General features: G+C 44.4%; 1 non-coding gene across 1 annotated transcript; it reads right to left on the reverse strand.

Annotated features, from left to right (window-relative positions):
* Positions 1–3,121: 3,121 nt before the first annotated feature.
* Positions 3,122–3,261, reverse strand: LOC144689280 (U4 spliceosomal RNA). Its single transcript, XR_013578616.1, has one exon. It is a non-coding gene; the product is annotated as a U4 spliceosomal RNA (small nuclear RNA).
* Positions 3,262–7,571: the final 4,310 nt, after the last annotated feature.

Consider the following 7,571-nt stretch of genomic DNA (forward strand, 5'->3'; position numbering starts at 1 on the left):
CTGCACCTGCATGCTAACTTTCCTTGTACGATCACACCCAAGTCTCTGAATATCAATGCTTACAAGTTTCTCACCTTTAAAAAAGTATTCTACTTTTCTATTTTTACAAAACTTCCCTATATTATACTCCATCTGACATCTTGTTGCCCACTCCTTCAACCTGTCTATAACTCTTTGCAGCTTCTCTGTGTCATCCCCACAGCTTACCTTCCCACTCAGCTTTGTACAAGCAGCAAACTTAGATATTATTCTCTGTCTCTTTACCTAAGTCAAACCTAATGTAATATCCTGGCTTGACCACCTTGATGTAAAATTATAGTTGTTGCTGTATACCCAGCCATACGAAAGAAGAATATAGATTGTAAATAGCTGAGGCCCCGGCACTGATCCTTGTGGCACTCCACCATTCACTGCCTGCCAACTTGAAAAAGCCCTGTTTATGCCCACTCTCTGTTTTCTATCTGTTAACCAATCCGCTATCCATGTTAATATATTATTCCCAACTCCATGAGCCCTTATCTTGCCTGTTAAGCTTTGTGTGGCTCCTTATTGAATACCTTTTGGAAATCCAGGTATACTACATCTACTGGTCCCCCTTTCTCTGCCCTACTAGTTACATCCTCAAAAAACTCTAATAAATTTGCCAAATAGGATTTCCCTTTAGTAAAATCATGTTGTTCTAATCATACAATGCTTTCCTAAGTGCATTGTTAAGATTTTGGTCCAGATTTTCACAACGACAGAGAGCCTCTCTGTCATTACAAAAATCCCGGATATGGCCAAAAATTCTAAGTCTTGCCCCCGAACACGGCATTTCCAATCTTCGCGGGGCTGGGACTGGAATCTGCCTGGGGTTCATGCATACACGGTTCGTGGAGGCAGCTGGTCAGTTAAATGACCATCTGCCTCCACTGCAGTGGGGTTTTGGAAGACTAGGAGTGTGGAATCCAGATTGTGCAGATTGGAACAGGTAAGAGGAGGCCTGAATTTGGTGGTTTCTTATGGATAGCCAGGGTATCTGTTCTGATAGGTAAGGTACCCCTTTGGATAGAATCCCAGGACATCTTTGGGAGAGGTAAGGCACCTTTTGAGAGAGGTAGGTCAACCTTTGAAATTGTTAAAAGTGAGCATGCTTTATCACTTTTTATGCACAAACTCACTGGAACTGTGGAGCTGTAAAAGAGCTGTCCAGCTGTCAAGGAAATGTTAAGGAACTGTCCAGCTGTCAAGGAAATGTTAAGAAACAGTTCAGCTGTCAAAACTGTCAAAGCTATCCAGGAAGAGTCAAACCTGCAAAAGTTATCCAGGAAGTGTCAAAGTTGTCAATAACTCTCCAAGGATACTAGGTGAGTTGGCATGGAGGGGGTAAGGGCAAAGGGTGGTGATGGGCATGGGTTGGCATCAGTTAGCACTAAAGGTGGCATAGGGCATATGGGAGCCATTGGATATGGGTAGAAGGGCACTAAGTTGGCATAAGGCTCTAGGGGCCATGGGGAGCTGGGTGAGGGGCATGGGTTGGCATGGATGGGGCATAGGAAGTGTGTGGCGGTGAGGGCTGGAGGGATGTTTTTAGTTTTAATATTATTTTCTATTTATTTAAACAGTGCTAGAGCACAGAGGCAGGCCTTGCGTCTTGCTGTCCTCCGCAACCTGCAGCCTGCACATTCACCCGCCCGACGTCAGTTTCAACCCACCCACCACCAACCACCCACTCCCACCCCCCACCTACAACTGAAAATCCCATCGGGTAGGGTTCGCTAAGCCAGGAAATCACCCAACTCAACAAACTCAACCCACGGACGAAAATCTGGGCCTTTCTCTCTCCCTCCTTTCTTGAAAAGTGGTGTAACATTTGCCAATTTCCAATCTGCTGGGACCGTTCCTGAATCCAAGTTATTTTGGAAAATCATAGCCAGAGTATCCACTATCTCTGCAGCTCTCTCTTTTAGAGCCTCAGAGTATAACCGTTAGGTCCTGGGGATTCGTTGGATTTTAATTTTTTTATATATATCATAAAAGCTCTTACAATCTACTTTTGTATTTCTGGCTAGTTTATTCTCATTCTATTTTCTCCCTTTGTATCAACTTTTTGGTGGCCCTTTGTTGGTTTCTGAAACACCCCCAATCCTCAGACTTGCTACTGTTTTTTTGCAAGATTGTAAGCCTCTTCTTTCAATCTGATACCATCCTAAGCTTACTGAGTGAGTCACAATGGGTCTTTCTTGCTGAGTTTTTGTTTTTCAAATAGAATGTATTTTCATTAAACATTTTGAATTGTTTCTTTAAATGTCTCCCACTCTTCATTTGCCGCCCATAGCTTTTAGTCTATTTACCTAATTAACCTTAACCAGTTCTCCTCTCATATCTACGTAATTGGCTTTGTTAAGTTTAAGATTCTTGTTTGCAATTAGAGTATGTCGCTTTCAAACTGAACATGGAAATCAGTGGTATTATGATCACTATTTCCCAGTGGATCTTTTACTATGACATTACTAATTAACCCCGCTTCATTACGCAAAACTAGATCTAATATAGCTTTATCCCAAGTTGATTTCGCAATGTATTGCTCCAAGAAACTATGAGAAGCATTCTACAAACTCATCTGCTACATCACTCTTACTGATTTGATTGTCCCAGCCAATATTAAGATTAAAGTATCCCATTGCCTTTGTTACAACCTCCAATAATGTCTTGTTTAATGCTCTGTCTAATGATACAACTACTGTTAAGGACCTATAAACTATTTACACCAGTGTTTTCTGACTCTTGCTATTCCTAATTTTTACTCATACTGATTCTACTTCATATCCTTCTGAGGCCAGACCCTTTTTCACTAATGTCCTGATTTCATCCTTTACTATCAGGGCTACCCCTCCCCCTTAACCAATCTGTCTGTCTTTCCAAAATATCGTGTACTCTGGATCTTATTTCATTCATTCATAGGATGTGGGCAGTGCTGGCTAGGCCAACCTTTTTTGGCCATCCCTAATTGCCCTTAAGAAGGTGGTGGTGAGCTGCCTTCTTGAACTGCTGCAGTCCATGTGGTGTAAGTACACCCACAGTGCTGTTAGGGAGTTCCAGGATTTTAACCCAGCGACAGTGAAGGAAACGGCGATATATTTCCAAGTCAAGACTGTCAAAAATTGCCATTGCCGACTATATTCAAATTGTCAAAGCAGGGTATTGGGAAAAGTTTTCAATAAGCAATAATCGGACCTCAATTAAACCTCATCAGCTATGATACTGCTACTATGCAGAGAGTGGCTTGGAGGGGAACATCCAGGTGGTGGTGTTCCCATCTGTCTTCTGCCCTTGTCCTTCTAAATGGTAGTGGTCTTGGCTTTGGAAGGTGCTGTCTAAGGGGTCTTGGTGAACTCCTGCAGTACATCTTGTAGTGCACCCTGTAGATGATACACACTGCTGCTACTGTGCGTCGGTGGTGGAGGGATTGAATGTTTGTGGATGGGGTGCCAATCAAGCGGGCTTCTTTGTCCTGGATGGTGTCGAGCTTCTTGAGTGTTGTTGGAGCTGCACTCATCCAGGCAAGTGGAGAGTATTCCATCACACTCCTGACTTGTGCCTTGCAGATGATGGACAGACTTTGGGGAGTCAGGAGGTGAGTTACTCTCCGCAGGATTCCTCGGCTCTGAACTGCTCTTGTAGCCACAGTATTTATATGGCTAGAGCAGTTCAGTTACTGGTCAATGGTAACCTCCCCACCAACTTGTGTGGTGCGAATGTTACTTGCCACTTGTCAGCCCAAGCCTGAATGTTGTCCAGGTCTTCCTGCATTTGGACATGGACTGCTTCAGTATCTGAGGAGTCGTTAATGGTGCTGAACATTGTGCAATCATCAGTGAACACCCCCACTTCTGACCCTTTATGGAAGGAAGGTCATTGATGAAGCAGCTGAAGACGTTTGAGTCTAGGACACTACCCTGAAGAACTCCTGCAGTGATGTCCTGGAGCTGAGATGATTGACCTCCAATAACCACAACCATCTTTCTTTGTGCTAGGTATGACTCCAACCAGCGGAGACTTTTCCCCCAATTCCCATTGACTCCAGTTTTGCTAGGGTGCCTTGATGCCACACTCGAGCAAATGCTGTCTTGGTGTTAAGGGCAGTCACTCTCACCTCACCTCTGGAGTTCAGCTCTTTTGTCCATGTTTGAACCAAAGCTGTAATGAGGTCAGGAGCTGAATGATCCCAAACTAAACATCAGTGAGCAGGTTATTGCTAAGCAAGTGCACTTGATAGCACTGTTGATGATCCCTTCCATCACTTTACTGATGATGGAGAGTAGACTGATGGGGCGGTAATTGGCTGGGTTGGATTTGTCCTGCTTTGTGTGTACAGGACATACCTGGGCAATTTTCCACATTGCTGGGTAGACGCCAGTGTTGTAGCTGCACTGGAACAGCTTGGCTAGGGGTGCGGCAAGTTGTGGAGTACAATTCTTCAGTACTGTTGATGGAATATTGTCAAGGCCCATAGCCTTACCAGTACCTTCAGTTGTTTCTTGATATCACATGCAGTGAATCAAATTGGCTGAAGACTGGCATCTGTGATGCTGGGGACCTCTGGAGGAGGCCAAGATGGATCATCCACTTGGCACTTCTGGCTGAAGGTTGTTACAAATGCTCCAGCCTTGTCTTTTGCACTGATGATCATTGAAATGGGGATACTTGTAGAGCCTCCTCCTCCAGTGAGTTGTTTAATTGTCCACAACCATTTACAACTGGATGTGGCAGGGCTGCAGAGCTTAGATCTGATCAGTTGGTTGTGGGATCACTTAGCTTCATCTATCACTTGCTGCTTACGCTGTTTGGCACGCAAGTAGTCCTGTGTTATAGCTTCACCAGGTTGACACCTCATTTTTAGGTATGCCTGGTGCTGCTCCTGGAATGCCCTCCTGCACTCTTCATTGAACCAGGGTTGGACCCCTGGCTTGGTGGTAATGGTAGAGTGGGGCATATGCTGGGCCATGCGGTTACAGATTGTGGTTGAGTACAATTCTGCTGCTACTGATGGCCCACAGCGCCTCATGGATGCCCAGTCTTGAGTTGCTAGATCTGTTCGGAATCTATCCCAATCAGCACGGTGGTAGTGCCACACAACACGATGGAGGGTATCCTCAATGTGAAAGTGGGACTTCGTCTTCACAAGGACTGTGCGGTGGTCACTTCTACCAATACTATCAAGGACAGATGCATCTGAGCAGGCAGGTTGGTGAGGATGAGGTCAACTATGTTTTTCACTCACCACCTGCCACAGATCCAATCCAGCAGCTATGTTGTTTCAGACTCAGCCAGATCAGTCTGTAGTGGTGCTACTGAGCCACTCTTAGTGATGGACATTGAAGTCCCCCATCAACAGTACATTCTGCACCCTTCCCACCCTCAATGTTGAGCACTAACTCATCAGCTGAGGGGTGCGGTACTTGGTAATCAGGAGGAGGTTTCCTTGCCCACATTTGACCTGATGCCCTGAGAGTTCATTGGGGTATGGAGTCAATGCTGAGGGCACCCAGGGAAGCTCCCTCCCAACTGTATACCACTCTGACGCCATCTCGGCTGGATCTGTCCTGTCAGTGGGATGGTAATGGCAGAACATTACCTGTAAAGTATGATTCCGTGAGTATGACTGTCAGGCTGTGCTTGACTATCACAGAATCACAGTATCTTTACAGTGCAGGAGGCCATTCAGCCCGTCGAGGCTGCACTGGCTCACAGAGAGCATTCTACCTAGTCCCACTCCCCTGCCTTATCCCTGTAACCTTGCACATTCTTCCTTTTCAGATAGCAATCCCATTCCTTTTTGATTACCTTGATCAAACCTGCCTCCACCACCCTCTCAGGAAGTTCGTTCCAGACTCCAACCACCCTCAAGGTGAAAGCCTTTTTCCTCACATCACTTCAACTCCTTTTGCCAATTATTTTGAATTTGTGTCCTCTAGTTCTTGATGTATTCTTGAGTGGGAACAGTTTCTCACTATTTACCCTGTCCATACCCCTCAGGATCTTAAATACCTCTAAGCAAGTCTCCTATCAGCCTTCTTTTCTCCAAAGAAAACAGCCCCAACCTCTCCAATCTATCCTCATAGCTACAGTTTTTTATCCCTTGAATCATTCTTGTGAATCTCCTCCGTAACCTCTCCAAAGCCTTCACATCCTTCCTTAAGTATGGCACCCAGACCTGGATGCAGTACTCCAGATGAGGCTTAGTAGTAAATTATACAAGTTTAACATGACCTCCTTACTCTTGTACTCAATGCCCCTATTAATAAAACCTAGGATACTATTTGCTTTATTAACTGCTCTCTCAACATGCCCTGCCACCTTCAATGGCTTATGTACAAATACACTGAGGTCCCTCTGTTCCTGCACCTCCTTTAGAGTTTCTCCCTTTATTTTGTACTGTCTCTCCACATTTTTCCTGCCAAAATGAATCACCTCACACTTCTCTGCATTGAACTTCATCTGCCATTTCTCTACTCAATCCACCAACATGTCTATGTCCTTTTGAAATTCAAGACCATCCTCATCACAGTTGACCATGTTTCCAATCTTTGTATCATCTGCAAATTTTGAAACATGCCCTGCACACCACAATCTAGATCATTAATATATATCAGGAATAGCAAGGGTCCTAACACTGACCCCTGGGGAACTCCACTACAGACCTTCCTCCAATCTGAAAAACAACCATTTATCACTACTCTGTTTCCTGTCACTCAGCCAATTTCTTATTCAAGTGCCCCTCTCAACTTTGGCACAAGGCCCCAGATGTTAGTAAGGAAGGTTGACAGGGTTGGGTTAGCTGTGTCATTTCCAGTGCCTAAGTCAATGCCGGGTGGTGCGTCCAGTTTCATTCCTTTTAGGCTTCTTAGTGGTTTGATACAACTGAGGGCATTAGATGATTATTTGAATACAAACAATGTGCAGGGGAAAAGGTAGGGCAATGGCATTACGTCATAATGCTCATTTGGAGAGCCGGTGCAGACACAACGGGCCGAAAGGCTTCCTTCTGTGCCGCTAAAATCAGTGATTCTGAGTGGCTTGCTAGGCCATTTAAACAACATGTAGGCCTGACCAGGTAAGGGCATTATTGAAGCAGATGGGCTTTTATGACAAATCAACAGTGGTTTTATGATTTTTAATTCCAGATTTTTATTGAATTCAAATTCCACCATCTGCCATGGTGGGATTTGAACCCTGGTCCTCAGAGCATTACCCTAGTTCTCAGGATTACTAGTCTAGGGACAATGCCACTATGCCACACCTATTTACTTCTCAAACCTTGATCACTTTGTACCCATGTCTCTGTAATGGCAATTTGATCTAAATCATTTACTTCTATCTGTGCCACTAGTTCATTTATCTTATTGCAGATGCTTTGTGCATTCAGATAAAGAACCTTCCATTTCAGTTTTTTTACTTCCATTGTCTGCTATTACCTTTTTCTTTGATGTACAATTTTTGTTAAACTCTCTCTTCCTGACCCACTCAGCTCACTATACTGTTCTGATGCCTCAGCCTTTCTCTTTAGATTCCTAAATCTTCCTTCACTC

The sequence above is a fragment of the Cetorhinus maximus genome, chromosome 13, assembly GCF_964194155.1.
Source record: "Cetorhinus maximus chromosome 13, sCetMax3.hap1.1, whole genome shotgun sequence".
NCBI lineage: Eukaryota > Metazoa > Chordata > Chondrichthyes > Lamniformes > Cetorhinidae > Cetorhinus > Cetorhinus maximus.